At 42.9% G+C, this 21,805-nt stretch overlaps 1 non-coding gene and 1 pseudogene across 1 annotated transcript; both read left to right on the top strand.

The window, feature by feature from the left end:
* Positions 1 to 4,100: 4,100 nt before the first annotated feature.
* Positions 4,101 to 4,986, top strand: LOC147994630 (18S ribosomal RNA; annotated as a pseudogene; the record flags this gene model as incomplete).
* Positions 4,987 to 6,024: 1,038 nt separating this feature from the next.
* LOC134486902 (5.8S ribosomal RNA) lies at positions 6,025 to 6,177 on the top strand. The gene has a single exon (XR_015687327.1). It is a non-coding gene; the product is annotated as a 5.8S ribosomal RNA (ribosomal RNA).
* Positions 6,178 to 21,805: the final 15,628 nt, after the last annotated feature.

Below are 21,805 nucleotides of genomic sequence, written 5' to 3'. Positions count from 1 at the left end.
AATAAAGACACACCACCCACACACACACGTTTACAATTTAAATTATTATCTGGCCTTATTTTTTTTTTACTAGGACAAAGAGGGTAAAATAATTCAATCTACTTCAAATTTCTAAAGGGGAACAATATTTTGCCTTCTCAATAGGAAACAAACCCCTCCAGATTTAGAGGCATCTAAATCCAAGTTGACACAAGTGTCCATCATATACATTAATGCTCCTTTTGAATTGTCTTTTACTTTTACTATTGCTTACAATTGTGTTGCTGCAGATTTGGTTTTACCACAGGCTTCTTTGATGCTCTGAGCTGTTTTGATTTTACTTTCTGCTACTCTCTCAATTAGCTTCTCACCCTACATTGTTATTCTATCTTACCATTCATTTTATAACATCCATGCTCCATAAATTTGAAGAAGATAACAACAATTTCTGCTTAAAATGTACTTCTTTTCCTTATAGTCACTCTATTGAAAAACATAGACTTTTGCCTTTAATTGTTTTGTTTCTTTGACACAAGCTTTTTCCTTGAGTATAATAATATTGTTTTACTCTTTTAAATTTATCCTTTCCAAGTAAGACAATAGAAAACTTGTGGGGGTGCTTTGTAAATGAATATGAGAATGATCCCTCTTGTCTACATCTTGATGTCTTCTACATTTGAAAAATGAGTGCTGATTCAGCAACTAAATCCTACACAGGCAACCACTGTGGAGAGTCCAGTGGAAGTATTCCAGGACTCCTGATGGATGTCAGATCCCCTTGGACTCATACACTTGACATTTTAAACTAATATATTACCCTAAACCCAGGTTGTTGGGTATTTTCTTTCATCCTCTACCTCATATCTCAGAAAGAATGAAGAATATAATATTAGAACAAGGTCACTTGATTTTATTTCATGATGTGACTAGGAAACCTGGAATCTCCTAGTAGTATTCCTGATTTGGTTATAAAGGAGAACATTTTGTTTTATTTCTCTGCATTCTTTTTTTTTCCTTTTCTTTTTTTCAGAGCTGGGGACTGAACCCAGGGTCTTGTGCTTGCTAGGCAAGCAGTCTACCGCTAAGCTAAATCCCCAACTTGTTTTATTTTTCTAGTTATATATAGTACATTGCAGTGTAGGTGCCTATTCCTCCACCATGCAAGGAAAGGCCCCTTAATCTAAGTGATACAAATGCAAGTGCTATTGTCTGGTCACCCTAGTTACACAATTCTACTGTGGAAAAGTCTCTGGAATCTACATGCCCCATATTTAAGTTTTTTGATTCACCAATCTGAGTAATACATGTTCATGAGTCTGAACTTATTGTATCCACGAGTTGTTTAGCTTATCTCTGCAAGACCAAGTTGCCTTCATATGAACTATGTATGTATTCTTTTTTTGTTGTTGTTGTTCTTTTTTTTGGACCTGGGGACCGAACCCAGGGCCTTGCGCTTCCTAGGCAAGCGCTCTACCACTGAGCTAAATCCCCAACCCCATGTATTCTTTTTTTAATTCTCAATATTATGTTCTGTTGCTCTGTAATACTAAGCAGAAATTCCATGTATGTAATTTTTTTCTTCCTCCAGAAATGGGAGAAATGGAACACACATATGTATAGGGATACTTTCTCTAAGTCTGGGTATGTATCAGCTTTACAGAATTCTTACCATATCTCATGTCAATTTATTTCCTTACTTTAATTTATGTATATATTTTAAGTCCTATATTTATAGAATTCTAATTTTCTGATTCTTTTAGTTGAGTATTTGCCTGTTTCTGCATGTGATTGCACACATGTGGATGATGGAGTACAATTTTTGGCATCCATTTCCTCCTTCCACTATGTATGTCCCAAGGACTAAACCAAAGTTAACAGCCTTGGCAACAAATATCTGTACCTACTGAGCTATTTCACTCTTCCTAGTATATTTCATAATTTATTGTTGCAAGCCCAATTGCTACCCCATGCCAAAAAAGTAATGTCTTCTTGCTGGTGTGTGCTATAATCTAAAGCATTTCTTTAGATTAAGACATTGTCCTCTTTAATACCCTATTATGATACATGTAATATCTGTGGGCATGCAGAAACACATATACACACATAATTTCACTGACATACACTGTCGGTGCCCCATTCCCGCACCGAGACGGTACCGAGAATCAGGCGAAAGCCTGCAAAATTAAAGAAACACACACACACACACACACACACACACACACACACACACACACACACACACAGGTTATTATTATCCATTCTTTTGTAAAACTTTTAATGATATCACTTCAATACACAAGCTTAGAGATATACATCCACAAACTCTCACCTACAAACTATATAGGAAGGTTTTTTATCAATGTGATATAAAACTAGAGATAACTTGGAAGAAGAAATCTTAACTGAGAAAAAATTCTTGGGGTTGGGGATTTGGCTCAGTGGCAGAGCGCTTGCCTAGGAAGCACAAGGCCCTGGGTTCGGTCACCAGCTCTGAAAAAAAAAAAAAAGAACCAAAAAAAAAATTCTTCATAAGATTGTCCTATAAAAAAGCCTGTGGGCACTTTCTTGATCAATAATTTTGTTGGAGGGCCTAGCTCACTGTAGGTTGTCCCACTCCTGGGTTTATTGTTCTAACTTTTATAAAAACACAGGCTGAGCAATAAACAATCTTCTTCCACGTCACTCTAACATTTCCTGCCTGCTTAATCACTGGGATATTTTCCCACCCTACCTGGCGCAACTAGGATTTGTTTTAGTGATTTTGTGTTTTGGACTGATGGCTGCTAATGGGATCATGAAATAAGACTTAAGTTGAATCTTTCAACCTTCAGAAAATGTGTAGAATAATTTTATTCTAATACCCTCATCTTTGAGACACAGGACATCATATATGAAAGGCCAGAAAGATTCTGCCATAAATATAGGCATCCTGAAAGGTTAATTCTTTACAACCAATAGGTCCAGGTAAGAACTAGGTAGATAAATATTAGCAAAATGATTGTACATTGTAAGGTTAGTTTATATAAGGAAGTAGCCATGTTTGAAAGTGTCATATAATTGAGGGCCAGATAAAGTAGTAATTCAAAGAAAAAAGTGACAGAATGTATCACAGATAAAATATGCCCAATTCACATGAGAACAGCTTAGAAATAAGAGAATACACAAGAGTAGAGAAAGAGAGACAAAAATAGACAAAAGAAAGACAGAGAGAAGTAGAGCAAGAAAGAGAAGTTGTGGTGTGTGGCATGTGTTTACGGAAGTTTTCTGGACATGATTTTACAGATTCAGGTTCTGAGAGAACAAACTATTCACTGGGGAAAACAGAAAAAGCTGGAGAATTAGAAGGATCCAGAAGATTGTAACACATTGTCCAAGTTAATGTGAGTCCAAGTAGGACAACTCATGAAGATGCCAAGAGAAACCATATTGAATCAGTCAGCTTGGAAGGTTGGATTACATGGAGGCTAGAAGCTCCTAGTATTAGGTCTATAAATAGTAGAACAGAGGGAAAAAATACTCTGGCCTCAGCCTAAAGGACTTATTTGCATAGCTTGGGTAAGACTCTTATCTCATCACTTTATCTAAGAAAAGAAAAGTGACATTCACTTAGAAAGACATACAGACACACACACACACAGACAGACAGACACACACACACATACACAGAGACACACAAACACACAAACATACAAACATAGAGTGGTGTGGGGAGGGAGAGAAGAAGAGAGGGAGGGAAGAAGGGAGAATGCTTGCAGTCAACCATTGAGCTGAGAACAAGGTTCCAAAAAGAGGACTTACAGAAAGAACTGAAGTAGTTGAAGGGGTTTGCCATCCTATAAGAACAATATCAACCAACCAAACCCCTGCCCTCGATCTTCCATGGACTAAACAAACATCCAAAGACTACACAAGGATGAGCCTATGGCTCCATCTGCATATGAAGCAGAGGATATCCTTTTCAGGCACCAATGGGAGCAAATGCCCTTGGTTCTGTCAAGGCTTGATGCCCCAGTGTAGGGAACTGTCAGAATGGGCAGGTTGGAAGGAGTGAGTGGGTGAATGAGGAACTGCCCTCAGAACAGGAGGCATGAGGGGAAATAATAGCCGGTTTCTGGAGGGCAAATCAGGAAAATCATATTTAAAATGTGAGTTAAAAAAAATCCCCTCCCCCAATGAAAGAAAAAGAAAGAGAAATGGAGAAAGAAAAAGAAAAACAAATGGGGGTACATAACTAAACAGATGCCCACTGGGGATGCGGCGGCGTTATTCCCATGATAGTCAAGCATCTTCTGGGAAACCAAAGTCTTTGGGTTCTGGGGGGAGTATGGTTGCAAAGCTGAAACTTAAAGGAATGGACAGAAGGGCACCACCAGGAATGGAGCCTGCAGCTTAATTTGACTCAACACGGGAAACCTCACCCGGCCCGGACACAGACAGGATTGACAGATTGATAGCTCTTTCTCGATTCCGTGGGTGGTGGTGCATGGCCGTTCTTAGATGGTGGAGCGATATGTCTGGTTAATTCCGATAATGAACTAGACTCTGGCATGCTAACTAGTTACACGACCCCCTGAGCGGTCGGCGTCCCCCAACTTCTTAGAGGGACAAGTGGCGTTTAGCCACCCGAGATTGAGCAATAACAGGTCTGTGATTCCCTTAGATGTCCGGGGCTGCATTAGCGGCACACTGACTGGCTCAGCGTGTGCCTACCCTACAAAGTCAGGCGCAGGTAACCCATTGAACCTCATTCGTGATGGAGATCAGGGATTGCAATTATTCTCCATGAACGAGGAATTCCCAGTAAGTGCTGGTCATAAGCTTGCGTTGATTAAGTCCCTGCCCTTTGTACACACCACCCTTCCCTACTACCGATTGGATGGTTTAGTGAGGCCTGATCGGCCCATGGCCCTGTTGGAGGGCTGAGAAGAAGGTCCAACTTGACTGTCTAGAGGAAGTAAAAGTCGTAACAAGGTTTCTGTAGGTGAACCGATGGAAGAAGGATCATTAACGGAGAAGGCCGAGGGGGTGTCTGGTCCTTTCTCGGGCCTGTGTGAGTCCCTCCTCTCACCGGGAGGCGCGTCCCCGGGTCCTGGTCGCATTCCTGGCACGTGCCACAGCCGGCTGACCAAGTGAGCATTTCAGGAAAGGCGGGGGTCTTTACGGAGCGGTGCATGGAGTGTGTCTGGTGTGGTCGTCGAGTGACTTCCTCCATTTTCTCTCTCTCCCTCGCTCCTCTGCCTAAGTCCTCGCCTCCAAGCGCCCGCCTCTGCCTCCGCCACTGCTGCTTCTACTGCAGCCGGCTCAGGCACCTCCCTTGCCTGCAGGCCAGCCACGGCCCTTGGCGTACTGAGGTCATTCTGCCTCTTTCTGGACCGGCTCCGTGATCTCATCTCGTGTGCACGGGGGGGGGGGGGGGGGAGATATGTGATCTCTTCCCGGGAGGTGGCCGGGACACGCTCGCTCTCCTCACGGCACCTGCCGCCCCTTCGCCACAGCTCTCCAGCTTTCATGGTGCCAGGGTGGCTCTGTCGAGTGCAGGGGTGCCTGTGCCGCGGATGGGTTTCACGCATCCTGTCCCGCCCCGCCTTCTGGGCCTACCGTGTCCGCCCCACTCCTGTCCGTGTACTTAGCAGTCATGTTCCAGTTCTGAGGTTTAAAACCCCCGGGGGGTGGTGGTCGCCCTACCGCCCATTGGTCGTCCGAGGGAGGGCTGGCGCTTCCAGAGGCATCGGTGGGAGGGGCGCGTTGCGAGCCCCCTCTGGGCGCCCGTGGAATCCCGGCCCGAGCGCCCGACTTGCCCGCCCATTGGCTGGCTGCCGCTGGGTGCTGGGTTCGCGGTGTCCCATGTCCTATGCGTCCCGCCTTTCCGTTCCCGACCCTGTCTTTTTTTTTCTTTTCACATGTATCCTTTAGTTTCCCGCTGGCGGGCCTGAGGTGGAGCCGCCTCCCGTTTGGCCCCTCTCTTCCCGTGCAAAAGGGGCGGGCAGGGAGGTGGTGCCATTGTTAGCTCGCATACAAGTCTGCTCACACCCCAGATACCTATATGACTCTTAGTGTTGGATCACTTGGTTCGTGCGTCGATGAAGAACATGGCTAGCTGCGAGAATTAATGTGAATTGCAGGACACATTGATCATGGACACTTTGAACGCACTTGAGGCCCCGGGTTCCTCCCAGGGCTACACCTGTCTGAAAGGCGCTTGAGGATCAATCGCTGCCACGCCCCCTGCGGTTTCGTCGCCGTGGGGGGTGGGGCGCGTCGCGCAGCTGGGTCTCTGCTTGCAGGGCCTCTTCCTTTGGCTCTCCATCTCCCGAAGTTCAGACTTGGGCGGCGTCCGTTGTTCGTCCACGCCCGGTGGATCTGCTTGGGCCTCCATATGTGGGCCTCGATCTCCCCGTCCACCGGCACCAGGAGCCGACCACCCTTCTCGTGGCTCATTCCTGCTTGCTCCGTCGCTCCAGCTCCCGTCCTCGCCCGCTCTCCCCACCTTGGGGACGCATCTGCGTGGGCCAGTCAGGTGCCTGGGCGCGAGAGGGGCCCATCATCGCTCCTCCGGTCTGGTGGGAGGCGGGCACCGCCCACTGGGTCAGTGCGTCCTCCGCCGCCAGGCACCCGCCAGTGCGCTCAGAGAGAGCGACCTGCGAGGGTCGTACGGGGGAGTCATACCGTACCCGCGGGGGCCGGTCTCAGGTACCTCTCCTCCCTCCCCTCCCGCTGCCGGGTGCCGACCGCTCGGGCACCAGCCCTTTGCTGACGCGACTTGCTCCTGGGATGTGGGAGCTGGCCGGGATAGAGAGGTCGCAGACCCCAGCCTGGGACCCTGGCGCCCACTTGCTCTCCTCTCCGTCTGTCCGCCCATTGCCGCGCGCGCCCTCCTTTCCTCCTTCTCCTCTCGACCGCGACCTCAGATCAGACGTGACGACCCGCTGAATTTAAGCATATTAGTCAGTGGAGGAAAAGAAACTAACCAGGATTCCCTCAGTAACGGCAAGTGAACAGGGAAGAGCCCAGCGCCGAATCCCCGTCGAGTGCCGTGGAGCGGGAAATGTGGTGTATGGAAGACCCACTCCCCAGCGCCGGTCGTGGGGGGCCCAAGTCCTTCTGATTGAGGCCCAGCCAGTGGACGGTGTGAGGCTGGTAGCGGGCCCAGGGGCGCCGGGCCCGGATCTTCCCGGAGTCTGGTTGCTTGGGAATGCAGCCCAAAGCATGTGGTAAACTCCATTTAAGGCTAAATACCGGCACGAGACTGATAGCCAAGAAGTACTGTAAGGAAAAGTGGAAAAGAACTTTGAAGAGAGAGTTCAAGAGGGCGTGAAACCGTTAAGAGGTAAACGGGTGGGTCAGCACAGTCCGCCCGGAGGATTCAACCCTGAGGCGCGCGTTCGGCTGTGCCAGTGATCCAAGCGGATCTTTCCTTCTCCCCGTTCCTCCTGACCCCTCCACCCGTGCGTCTTTCTCCCTCTCCACGCGTCCCTCCCTCGCCTTGTCCGCTCCTCCGAACAGGAGGGTCGGCGGGCGCTCAGGCGGAGGGCGCGGGGTGCGGTTGGGCGCGTGGTTGGGGCCGGGGGGGTTGGTGGGTGACCGTTCCTTCCCCCCGACCCCCAGTCTGCGACTGGGCTCCCTTCCACTTTGGCTTGGAGGTGTGCCAAAACCGGCTATGGGACTGCTGGGAAGGCCCTGCAGGAAGGTGACTGGGGGCGGTGCGGCATCACCCCTGGGCCCCGGACCACCCCGCCCCGAGTGTTACAGCACATCCTCTCCATACAGAAGACACTGACTGACAGACAGACAGACAGACAGACAGACAGACAGACACACACACACACACACACACACACACACACACAAATACATATTTAAATATTTATAATAATGTTTTAAAAAAACAGTCTTCCTGTTTAACAGAGGTTTAAAGGGAAGTTGGCTGACAGAACGTTTTTGTGTTTTTTTTTTTTTTATTCTCTTTTTTACCAAATAGGCGGTAGATCTGTTGGCCATTTTATTAAAAGCCAAAGTATTAAGTTGCGAGCTGATGTTTCAACTTTTACCATCCTGTTCCTTTCAGGAAAACCAGGGAGTGTTGTTTCTTTGGCTTTTCCCTTGTGAAACAAAATGAAAGGAGCTCTACCAGTTGGCCTAGTTTCCCTGTTCCTTTTCCCTCTTCCTTGGTATGCTCGATGAAGTAAAGTAAATAAATGAAGATTCTAGTTATTTATTTGTTTGGGAGACCCGAACCCTCTCTCAAGCGATATTTCCATCTCCCTCCCCTGCACACACACAAGGCCTCCTCCCTGTATGTGGGGGGAGGGGGAGGGGTGGACCGGAGCTAGCTGAGAGGGGGTGGGGGGGGTGGGGCTGGAGAATATGCATTTCCCTGAAGGTCTGTCAGGGAAATACTGCTGCTGCACTAGCATGCTTTGCTTCAGTGCTGAGCTAGGCGGTGCCTCTTTAGGGGCGGCAAGTTTTCTGCCTGAAATCAGTGAATTCAGCGTGAATGTCTGATCCCTTGCTGTCCTTTCAGTGCTCTGGCTAATGGCAAATGACTGAAGAAAACCTTAGTTAGACTCACACCCAGCTGTTTGGAAATGGTAATGGAATTGATAGCACACCCTCACGGAAAGAGGAAGACTCCCTTTGCTCACTCCCAGCCTTGCCCTACCAGCTCTGGATTTCTAAGTAAGGCTGAATCTGGACCATATTCACAGGATTTGGCGTTTCTGATTAATGTTTAATGTTTAGTTAAATAAAGCTTGTGAAGGGCTGGAGAGATGGCTCCGAGGTTAAGAGCACTCACTGCTCTGCTCTTCCAGAGGTCCTGAGTTCCAGGCCACAGAAACCATATAGTGGCTCACAACCCTCTGCAAAGGGATATCCCATGTACTCTACTGCTGTGTTTATATGAAAAGGGCTTTAGTATACTCATATAAATGAAAATAAATAAATAAACCTTTAAAATAATGAAACAAAATGAAACTTACAAAGAAACTGAGCATCTTAAAATGCCAGGCACATCTATTCACTCCTTTTATTTTATTTCGTGTGTGTATCACATAACGTAGAGGTGGTTCCCCTTTTCTTAACCTCGATAGCCCAACTGGGACAGAAGAGCAAACTGTCATCTACCTATCTGGGAGTGGAGTGGTTGGATACAGGGAGATGGAACATTTGCAGTTAGTAAAGTTCTGCTGTAGTTTTTTTTTCCTTTCCTTTTTGGAGAGATATCGGCAGGTTTTTTTTTGTTGTTGTTTATTAAAGTACAAATTTTGTTTTCTGTGCAACATTCTGATCATAGTTTCTCATCGCAAAGCTCTTTCCAGATCCTTCCTCCCCATCCACCACCCCGTTGTACCCCAGGCCTGTCTTTATATGTGGTTGATGCATACCCAGGTGAATCTCCATTGGAGAAAGCACGATATTCCCATCTCCTATGACTGTCAATGGCAGATGACTTAAATGCCAGTGACTTCAGACTTGACTCCATTTTCCCCTCGGAGAACTGGGTTTGGATCTGTTGAATGAAGGCAGGCCCTGGGTTTTGAAACAAACAAACAAACAAAAACACCAAAAAATATTTAAAGCAGGCAACAACTGCCTGCACGCCAAGAGACTGTTGACTCCTATTTGGAGCTAGTACGATGTGAAACTTGCTTAATAAAGTAGAATCCATACAGCACAAAGGGAACACTTTAACAAATTATGAGGAAGAGAGAGGGAGAGAGGCAGAGAGAGAGAGAGAGAGAGAGAGAGAGAGAGAGAGAGAGAGAGAGATCTGTTTATCTCCCTCCTCTAGTTTTTCATACTAGAGATTTCATCTTCCTCTGTCTCTGGTGCTGGTGGCTTTGCTCCTGGTTTGGGGGGCTTGGGATAGGGATAGGAAGAAAGAAGTCTTGAGTGCTGATTTTAAAGCTCTCTCTCTAAAGCTCGCTCTCTCTCTCTCCCTCCCTCTCCCTCTCCTTCTCCCTCTCCCTCTCCCTCTCTCTCTCTCTCTACACACAGACACACACACACACACACACACACACACACACACACTTCCTAGGATGAAAGAAAAAATGAAAAGGAAGGCACCCACGGTGATGCTTGACTTTGATCACACTTTGGTCTCAGTACTGGAGAGGAATATAGGAAGGCTTATCTAGATGCAATGTCTAGTGAAGGATTAAAAATTAATAATAAGCCGCCTAGCTACCCAAAAAGAAGAAGTAGGGTCTGTGAGAACATGAACTTTTCACCCCTCCCTTGCTGTACAATGGTTCCCGGAACATTCTTGCATGAAAAGTTTCCTGGAACAGCCACAATGACCCATAGCCTCCGGCCACAATGGTCCAATGGCCCTGTAAAATGTCACTACCCCTAATCACAATGTCACAAAGTCCTGGGTGTGTTGCCTAGTGTTACACATGACTAGCATATGACCTAAATGTATGGGCAGTTTATGGTTTTGGAATTCCCCTCCTCCCTCCCTCTTGATCCCCCTGGTTTGTGGTTTTTTCCTTTATAAGCTCTGTGAAAATTCAGGTCGGAGTCGAACTCCTCTACTCCCTGTGTGGCGTATGAGTCTCGACCCCAGCATGCTGGCCTGAGCTCTCGTTTCATCTCGCTTACAATAAATCTTCCTCGTGTGATTGCAGCAGGTCCGTGTCTGTGTCCTACTGGGTGCGCGTCTTTCCCGAGACTTGAGTGGGGGGCTCCCTTCGGGGGTCTTTCATTGTTACCTGCAATAATCTTGGACCTGAACCGAACACCCAGCACCATTTCCCGCACCCACCCATGTATAAGCTTTTATAAGCTGGACCACCAACACTAGAGCGACAGTGCAGACAGAGACTATTTGGAACTGGACTTCCATTTTGAGTTTTGGTTTCTGTTCTTGTTTTTTTCTCCTGTCCTGTCCTGTTCTGTCTTGTCCGTCCTGTCTCTCTGTCTGTCTCTCTGTCTCTCTGTCTTTCTGTCTATAAATCCACACATGTAGTTCTTTCCATGTCTTATATTTCAAAACAAATAATGCTTGTTGTGCTTCTCATTTCATTCAAGGGTACTACTCTCTAGATCAGAGGAGCTCCCTTACAATTCTCCACAGGTAGTGATGACTGGAGTGTTCAGTGCGACTAAGTAGGAATTATATGGTTGCTTCCATTATGCTTGATCTTATCCAAGGTAGGGTGTCGGGGCATGGTTGCCAAGATGGCGAACAACAGACAGTGATTGAAGAGATGGAACAATAACCTAAAATTCTCCCTCTCTGTCAACTGTTTCTCTGTCACTCTCTGTCTCTCTTCCCTCCTTCCCTCCCCCCTCTCTCAGACCTGAATGAACATTGGAACTAAAGTAAATGTACAGTGAAAAGAAACCAGGTGTGGTGATGCATGTCTTTTATTGCATCACTTGAGGGGTGGAGGTGGGTAGAACCCTGTGAGCAGGATGCAGACCTGATCCAGGTACTGATTTCCAGGGCTTATGTGCAAAGACCCCTGACTCAAATAAAGAAATGAAGAGGAAATTAAAGAAACAGGTATTATTAACTTGGAATAAACCAAACAAACTAAGGAAAAGGAAAGGCAGTATTGGGGTGGCCTGGATTAGACAGGAGGGGCAAACATTTATTTGCCAGTGCCTCCTCAGTTGAACACACACACACACACACACACACACACACAGAGAGAGAGAGAGAGAGAGAGAGAGAGAGAGAGAGAGAGAAAGAGAGCAAGATCTGTTAATCTGTTTGTCTCCCTCCCCTAGTTTTTCAGACAGGGTTTCTCTATGAATTCCTCTGTAGACTGGTTGCTCAGAGGGCAAAGCTGCTGGCTGTTAAAGGTCTAGGTAAAACATGAAGGCCTGAGGAAACTGTTAAGGCTTAGATGCTCTTTGATGGAGGCCTACATCATGTATACATACATACACACATATTCATATATATGAATATGTATATGAATGTGTATACACTCAAGTATCCTTTATTTAATTAGCTTATTTTGAATATATTTTCCATGCTAATCAAAAAGAGGAAATTTTCTTTGGCATTGGATTCTTCTTGAACAAAAAAATGGATATAAATAATCACATATTCAGATGTTATGTCTAATATTGAGAAGATATTCCCAGATATGGTGTTAATCCATCATAGTCCATGTGTGAAAACGAAACAGACTTAGTAAGAATTTTGACAAATGGATTTTAAAAACTTATATAGTGTTATTAAGAGCAGTGGTAACATTTTTTAACTTGATATTTTATATATTTACATTGCAAATGATATTCCCTTGCCCAGTTACCCACTCTCCCACAACCCACCCCCTGCTTCCATGAAGATGTTTTTCCTCCCATCCACCCATTCACACCTCAATAGCACACAATTCCCCTGCACTGGAGAAAGGAGCATTCACAGGACCAAGGGCTTCTCCTATTGATGCCAGACAATGCCATCCTCTGCTCCATATGCAACTGAAGCAATAGGCTTTTACATGAGTACTATTTGGGTAGTAGTTTAATCCCTAGGAGCACTGGTTAGTCTAGCTGGTTGATATTCTTGTTCTTATGGGTTTGCAAACCATTTCAGCTCTTCCTTTACTCCTTCATTGGAGTCCCCATGGACTTGTCTATATCAGTGAGGTTCTGGCAGAGTCTCTCAGGAGACATCCCCATCAAGCTCCCATCAGTAAGGACTTCTTGGCATCAGCAATACTGACTAGGTTTGGTGGCTGCATATGTGATAGATCCCCAGATGGGGCAGCATCTAGATGGCCTTTCCTTAAGTCTCTGCTCCACTCTGTGTCCCTATGTTCCCCTCCCTCTTGAGTATTTTGTTCCCCCTTCTAGGAAGGACTGAAGTGTACACATTTTGTTCTTCCTCCTTCTTGAGCATCATATGGTCTACGAATTGTATCTTGGGTATTCCAAGCTTTGGACTAGTATCTACTAACTGGGTTAATTCACTCAGGATGATATTTCCTAGTTCGATCCATTTGCCTATGAATTTCATGAAGTCATTGTTTTTAAAAGCTGAGTAGTACTTCATTGTGCAAATATGCCACATTTTCTGTATACATTCCTCTGTTGAAGGGCATCTGGGTTCCAGCTTCTGGCTGGAGGGCCTCTTCCAGTCTGATGTCTCTCTCTCAGACATGCTCAAAAGTTTTTGTCCTGAGTGATTCTAGATTTCCATAAATCTGGATATAGTATTTTGTGTAAAATTATGAAAGCATTTTAATTAAAATAAAGCAAAAGTTAAAACTATGGATAAATTCTCTTCTAGCTTAATCTTTTCTTGGTTATTATCAGTATCTAAGATACATGCTGGGTGACAACAGCAAATTAAGAATTACCCTGCAGTCCCTTAACCATTTTCTATGTATCTGTGGTGTTGTGTGTTGTAAGAATGTTGGTGCATGTGAGTGTGTGGTGCATGCCTGTAACTGTGTGGCTTTACCCATCTGTGCATGTGTTTTTGGAGTTCTGAGAAGGATTTCAAATGTCTTCTTTATTGCTGCTCACTGTTCTTGACATAAGTTCTCTTGTTGAACTAGAAATTCAGTGTGGGATTGGAGAACTGGTCAGCGAGCCCTCAGGATTCAGAGGTAATAGTTATGTGTAGCTATCCCCTATGCCTGGCATTATGTATACATGCTGAATATTCACACCCATGTCCATATGTTTCTACCCACTGAGCAATTTCCCAGTCCTAGTGTGGTGGATGTTTGCTTAAGATTTGATAACAGATCTTAATTGTTTTCTGTTTTTGCTTTTGTTTGTAATTTTCCATAGATCACTCTGCAGGTGGATATTATAAAACACACCTGAATAGACCAGAAAATAAAAATAGGAGTAGATGCATTACAAGCAATTCTATAAAACCGTATTTTGCATACTCACCTTGTGAAGCACAGTTGATATTTCTGGGTTTGCCTGTTATATAGACAGCATAGTTTGATATAAGGACAGTTTAGATTCTTTAAATAGAAAAGGAATAAGAGAGATACATCTCTTGAAATAGTATAGAGAATTTGATACTTTATCACATGAGAATTAAAACTGAGCCACATAGCCTTCAGCAGAGGAAATGAGGGAGAAGTGTGTATGTACCTTTTGCAGCACAGTCTCTGGAATAAAACAAACAGGGACATTTAAATAAATATATAGCAGTGTTTAAGACTTCATTTCTCTTCCAATATTTGCAATTACATAGTCAAACTTTATATCTTGGAGTCATAGATTACTGTGCTATCTAGAATTGCACGATGAGGATGGCATAGTGGCAGTATAGCAAAATAACTGATAGGAAAAGCAGAGCAGTCACCGCATTAGGATTCATATGAATTGCATTTCCTCCCTGCTGGGAACTAAGCAACAATGGGTAAAACTGTACAAGTACCTCTGTAGTAATTTGGTGTCTTGGGGTTATGTCCAGAGGATATACAGCTGGAGCACATGGTGTTCAATTTATTTTAGTTTGTCTGATTTAAAATGTGATTGCTGTTAGTAAACATTTTTGTGAAGATTGCTTGAAATTTATTTGCACTTTATTAGAAATTGTAGAATCATATTTATAATTTTCAGTCCTGGGGGTACATGGGGAACAACTAAGTCAGCAAATGATTAAGTCAGACAATGCTGACGAAAAGAACATGGGATACCACAGTTACAGCTGCCTAAGAACTGATAACCGCAACCTAAGGGAAGAGTTTCTTCCCTCAACCTTGACTCCTTTAAGACATTGGTTTCAGCATCAGACAGGCCTTGGCAAGTTTGATCCTGAGTAAGGGCATAGAACTAGTGTTCCAGTTATTCCTTTGTCCAGGTCTTTCAGACAGCCTTGGGCAATCCTGGCTCCCCACATTAACAGGTACTTCATAGTATTCATAAGACTTTCCAGCTGGATGTGACTTTTGAATTCTCTTTCATAAGCAGGGAAGTGTTAGATCACAGTCCTGTCTAACTGGCTGCTTTCCTCAAACCTGCCATTCCCTTTGTAACCTCTCAATATAATTGATAAGCAACATATTCTGTGGCCTTGTAGTCTCTCTGTCCCTTTCATCTGATTCCCAGGCCCCAAAAACCTTTCATGGTAACTCTGCCTCCACCTTTTTTCTTTCTGTGATTCATCTATTAGTCTGGATCACAAGGTATATATCCTACCCAAAAAGATCATACGATTGAGAAACACCAAAATCCTATAATTTCTTGGAAATTAAAAATCCTCACTCTCCTATCTTTGTCTTTAGTATCCCATCATGGTTATATGTGGCCATGATGCAATAAATCACTTCATACCCAAGGACTTAAGCATGTTTTCCCTTCAGGACACTCGACACACAATATATGTGCTGCAGTAAAAATAAAAACAACAAAACAAAACAAAAAACGCTACAGAACTTGTTCCCAGTTATACCCTAGCTGTCTCACTCCCTTAATATTTCTGGTGCCATTGGAAATAGTAATAATTTATCTCAGTGGCTCCATGCTGCCCCATCTATTTTCTGACACACTATTCTTCCCAACACGGCACTCTGTCAGGCTGCTCCTCCCTCATCCGTAGCCCTCTTGGTTGGGTTTCCACCATGCAGGCATACACTTCCCAATTCTTTGGTTGGCCCATGCATCTGGTCCCCATACACTCTCTTAAACTCAATTAAGTTGCCTTATGAAAGAACATATCAAACAATATTTTCTGATGCAATTGATAAGATATAATTTGCCAATCTAGATGGCACAAAATCCTGTACACACCCATCTCTTGAGAATAGTCATAACAACCTGTAATATGTACAGAGAGACATCTAAACATCTACTGCCATGTTCTCTGTGCTCTCACATTCTCACTCTGGCTTCCTCAGCCTCTCTAAAACTTTTCTCCCACCCATCCTTCCTTCTTATTCAATGACTGGCCTGGCTCTATCCTGTACTTCCCTTCACCTTAATAATGACATCAATCTACTCTTTTACCCTTTTAATTAAAAAAAAAAAAACAGAAACTTTTTTCTCAAGTATAAGTTGAGCACAACTATTATCATTCTGTAATTTAAAAGTATAAGATGTACCTAACACCCAGCCCAACTTTTATCAGTTAAACAGAACATTTAGTTATATATTTTAGCTTTTAAAAGGCTTAAAATCTGTTATATCCTGGCTAGCTCATGTATTCTCTGATAACTAGGTAATTAAATATGTATTCTCAAAGTTAAATAGTCTGAGTGGGTTATAAGATTACACTAAGTTTTCAACCCCGCCAGTAATCTGAGAATGAGCCATATATCTGTAAATATAGGAAGCCTAGCATGGCTTCTAGAACTGAGACGGGTTATACAGACAATTTTCTATTTGCACAGTTCCCTGTGAGCAACACGTGAGAGCAAGTCTTCAGACTTCTGGCCTAGGATCATCAGACAGACTTTTGAAACACTGAATTTTGAACGGCTAATCATTCTGGCTTGGCGGAAATTTTCAGCCAACTTATTCTGCAATGTTTCCTTTTCTGGACAGTAATTAGTCTGTAGAAGAATTGGAGCAATTTTTGCATAGTGCCTGTCTGCCACAATAAATCACCTCACATGGAGGTGGAGATTTTCAGTTTCTTCTTTGAATATACCAAAGGGGAGCTGGTGGGAGTGGACATGTCTCAATAAAAGTTAAAGAACATTAAATGTCATATTTTGTGGACTTCTGGTGTTTTTTAGAAACCATCTAACTATATAAGTAATCTGGACTGTTGTCCATTAATTATCTTACTAAATTATCTTGAAAGCATTCTAACAATAAACTTAGAGACATGAATTTGCTATTTGGCCTTAAACTCACGTGCTCAATCATCTCAGCTTCATTTTTTAATAGCAGAAAAGGACTGGTACAAGCCATCTATGCTGAAATGTGTTGTATAGGCACAATACATGTACATCAGAGTAACAATATTAATTTTAAATCAGTGAGAAATTTACATTAAAGAAAATCTTAAAAATCAAATTTTGTATCAAATAAATTTTGTGACAATGTAAAAGATCATAATTTTAGTTTAGTAATAAATATAAAAATAATTATGTACAGCTTGAAGAAACCATTGAAGAGTTTTTGCCACAATTCCCTGGACTTTGGGGGACTAAAAGTAGTTATTCTAAGGTTGTTTTTCTGAGGAATTTAGAAATGTATATAATTTAACAGGGAGGAATTGGCTCAAACTGATTATACATAATCTCAGTCGGTGGAAAACCTTGTATTTATTACTAAGCTAAAGATATAATCTTTTACATTTGAAAGTATATTATAATACATTACGTTCTCTCCCAAGATCTCTTATGATAATCTCCTAAACAGTGAAGAAAATTTATACATCTTTTAAACTCATCTATTATTTCTAGCTTTATGTTTATAAGCTGTTTAGAATTTGTCTATAGAGATATTCTATCTTCTGTTAATTAAGTAAACATTTGTCCTTTCATATTTTTCTTTATTTTTATATAAAGAAATATACTTGTATGCACTCTACATTCTATTTACCAAATCTCACCAGATTTCCTATAATACATCTCCTGACACCATGTCTTCATCTGCTTACCTTTTAGATCTCATCAAAGAATCAGAATCTAGTGTCACTTGTGAAGGGAATCTATTGAAGCACAAGCAAATTACCAAGGCAATACCCCCCCCAAAAAATGAATGATTCTTCATTCACCAGTAGCCATCAAATGCCAAAAGCCCCTCAATATGGCATTGACAAGGCTTGGTCACCCCATCTAAGCCCTGACTCTAGCTGGCTTGATCATGTGAAAGTATTGTGTTAACACAGGTGCTGTGGGTTCATGAGTGTGATAACCATGAGCTGTCCAGAGGACAGCTTTTCAGTCTCTGTACCGAACAGCTATCACAATTTTCTTGATACAATAGAGATCAATTCAATGTTCATTGCAAGAAGGCAGGAACATACTCATCTAATTATGATAGAGATGTTATTAAAAATTTTAGTTTCTAAATGCCTTTTATTTATGTAAAATTCCAGAAAATTTTATTTCTGTTTATGGTCTGAAACATCTTCCTTTCATTCACAACAAACACAATGATAGTTCTAACTTTTGAAATGACATTATAATATAATGTATATGTATCAAACTTTTCTAAATTTGTGTAAATGTGTATCCCATTTTTAAGAGTATTAAGTTTTTTCTTAATGTTTTCTAGCTGTATTAATACGATCATAAGATTTTCTTTTTAAGTAAATAGCTTATGCATTATTTTACTAACATAAGTCTTAATTATATATCTCAAATATTATTTTCTATTGCATACATAGATGATTTTTAGTTGTTAACATTTGGTTGATCCATTAGTTACTTTTTTATTAAATTGTAAATTTGTACTTTTGTGTTGGAACTAACTTTTGTAAAGTTTGCATACATAATTTTCATATTTATTCAGTTGATATCACGTAATTCATACAATTCTTTTCTTCAAATAACTACAACATAGATTTTAATTAGTTTAATGAACAAAGACTATTAAATGCACCTGTTGAAATTATTGATTTGAATATTGATTTGAATAACTATAGAGAATAATTTGATATTAAATACTCGGTAGGAGGGTGGGACTGCATTTTAACTATCTGAATTATGCTGTTTCAAGGTTTTGTTAAATGACTTTTTTTATAGATATGTACAGTATTAACATGACTTATATTCAAATTATTGTTCTTTGTCCTTCATTTTCCTTTTGACTTTTTAGAGTTTTTCATATTTAAAAGCGGTTGTAAATATTTGCTTCATGCATCTGTACATGTGTGCACAAATGAGTACAGGTACTTGCAAAATGTAGGAGAGGGTACATAATTTCCAGAGCTCGATTGACAAGTAGTAATGACCCACCAAGTATAGATACTGGACACTGAACTTAGGTTCTCTACTAGAGATCAAGGAAAACCCATGAGCCTTTTCTATAGGTCTTGATTTTAGTTTTTGTTAAGGTTTTAGTTCTGTGTGCCTTTCTTATTCACGAAAACAACTTTGTCGAATTTGATACAAATAATTTTGTGTAAATATTCATCTTTAATTAATTGGAATTCAAAAATTTGGACTGTATTTCCTATTGATTTTAGTAAGATGATATCATACTGATATATACTATCAGAAAATCCTGCATGAAGTCACCATGACTGAAAATAGGAATAGAGAAGGCTTAAAAAATTGTACTTCATTAAAGGTTGACATGTCCACGATTCCTCTCATTAAAGTAAGCTCATATGTGGGAAAAGATACTTCAAATCAATCAGTTGAGGATTTGCGTTATTCTTATACTATCAATTCAGCTCATTTACATTCTACCACTGTGAGCAAATTCCCTCCCCAAGTGACTGCCATGTGGTTATTATCATTGTCTTTTTGAATTTTGCTGTACATATGGCTAGTTTGAAAAATTTGAAACTTAATGAGGCTTGAATGGACTAAGAGAGAATCACCAGTGTTTAATTTGCTCAGTCCTTTTTTTTTCCCCTTTTCAACACCTCGAATTGCCTTTTTTTCAGTATGCATCCACATTTCAAAATTTAGTGGTCCTGAACAGAGTGGGGAGCTTGTCAATGAGCCAGGAGCCAGGCCCACCTATCTGCAAATGATATGTGAACATGGTGACACAGAGCTCCTCTGGGTCACCAGGGTCTGAGGAGCAACACTGAAACCCAAGTTGGCAGAGTCAGGGCCTCGTGCTCCAGCTGTCAGACTCCACTCCAGACCAGATGGGTGGTCAGGGTGACTGAGAGCCCTGTTCAAACCTCTTCAACGTGTAAAAACAAAGCAATTATGGGAAAAGGAACCAACTCAGAACCTGTGCACCGAGGACTCTCCACATGGCCTTTCTCTAGGCATATATCCAAGGACCCTGAGCAGTGGCCTGTCTGAGTCTCCCTGTGACTGCTCTGTTCACCTCTAGACCTGAGCTCAAAGGTCAAGAGCTGATGGTGGTGGCAGGGCCGCGGACCCAGCGCTCCCTTCCCAGGCTGGTGGCAGGTGAACAAGTGTGGTCCAGAGCTAAGGGAGGGAGGCCAGGCTTTTTCAATCTCATCTGATGGCTTCTGGCCACAGCAAGTGTTGGGTGGTGATGGACAACAAGGGACTTGAGGAGGGGAAAGCAGCACCCCTTGATAAAGGTGGGGAGACTGGAAGCTCTGAATTCCTCAACCTCGGCCAATTTCAGGGGAGGGGAGGTTACAATCTAAGCTTTGACCATGGGTGGGAGTGGAGGAGTGGGGACCATGGCTTGGATGGGGCAATCACTTAAGACTTAAGAAAGCATGGGTACAGCCAGAGCACCCCTAGCCTAGTGCTGGTCAGTCCCACGGCTGCTACCTGAAACCTCCCCATCTATTCTATGGGCCACCACACAGCTGTGGCATAGGGCAGGGCGGGCAAAGGCATACCCAGGCCAAATGCCAGCAGCAGGTGATTGTGTGAGACGTGTCTGTCCACAGTTGCCTTAGCTGTGCCCACCGCTCCCAAAGGAAACCGATTTCAACACACCTTATTGATCCCATAAGTTCAACGAGGCAGACTGCGGTTATACTCGACAGATGATGTTAACCAGCACAACTTAGGTATTTCAAATGGACAAGAAGTTAGTATCAGAGCAGTGTCTCAGGATGAAGTCTAAGTGGGGCTTCCTCTCCAGTACTTTGAGGTCTACAGATGGATCTAGAAAATTCACTACTGTGGAAAATGAAGACTTGGGTTGGATGGGGAAGGGAGGCAGGGGCCTTGGTGACTAATGGCTGTAACTCTGTCCTTTTGGTGGCTGTGGCAGCTTCATGTTCTCTTTTGACATCATCAAGCGCCTCAGTTCCTGCAGGATGACTTTGATGCTGTGGGAATTCTGTCACTGCCAGCACTGCCATGGCTCGTGGATCCACCACTCCATTGGAACTGCTCGCGCCGTTCATATTGACTCTTGTTACAAATCTCACAGACTGGGATGCTTCTGGATACTAGAGTGGTTCTATCTTAAGGATGCATATTCGGTTTTCATAAATTGTTCGTGGAGGCCCAATTATCATGCCTGTCCATCTTGTGAGTGTCATGTCCTCATCGTCCTCCAGACCCTAGCTAACTGTGCTGTCGCCCACTCCTTTCTGGCCTTCTTCCAGCTCTTCCAACAGTCGGAAATCTCGAAGGACTTTTACTCCCGAGCCTGTGGTGGCTGCCATCTTGCGTCGCTATCGCTCGAAGTCAGTTCTTCCTTTCTTCCTCTACCCCTAGGTCCCTAGCTCCTTCTCTCTCTCTCTCTCTCTCTCTCTCTCTCTCTCTCTCTCTCTCTCTTTTCCACAGGGTCTCATAAACCCCAGACTTGCCTGAAGCTCACTATATATCCAGTGATGACTTTGAATGTCTGATATTCACCAATAAATTATAGATACGAACAACCATGCCTGATCTTGTACACTTTTCGAACTCATCCAAGGGTGTCTTCCATACTGGCATGTAGCCTGTCAAATGAGCAACTTACCAAATCTCTTCCTGTTTCTTCCTTGTTCCCTCCCTCCCTTCCTTCCTTCCTTCCTTCCTTCCTTCCTTCCTTCCTTCCTTCCTTCCAAGCTTTTTTCCTTCCCTTCTTTTATTTTCCTTCTGTTCTTTCTGTTCATGCATTTTGTTTTCATTTTGATTTTGAAGTTAAAAGCTATTACTGAAGTTTTCACCTCTTGAAACCAGAAAGCATGAGCTGTAGAGCATTTAGACTTTCATATGTAGAAATCATTGTGTACCTATAGCAAAAACTATATACATTAAAGGTGACAGAAGCATTATGGTCTCAAAGTACTGGCTCTGTCCTTCAATTATTGTTAGAAACTTTTATTATTATT

This window comes from Rattus norvegicus, chromosome 4, assembly GCF_021556685.1.
Source record: "Rattus norvegicus strain SHRSP/BbbUtx chromosome 4, alternate assembly SHRSP_T2T, whole genome shotgun sequence".
NCBI lineage: Eukaryota > Metazoa > Chordata > Mammalia > Rodentia > Muridae > Rattus > Rattus norvegicus.
Note: the sequence above shows the minus strand (reverse complement) of the source record. Positions and strands in the feature narration are given on the sequence as shown.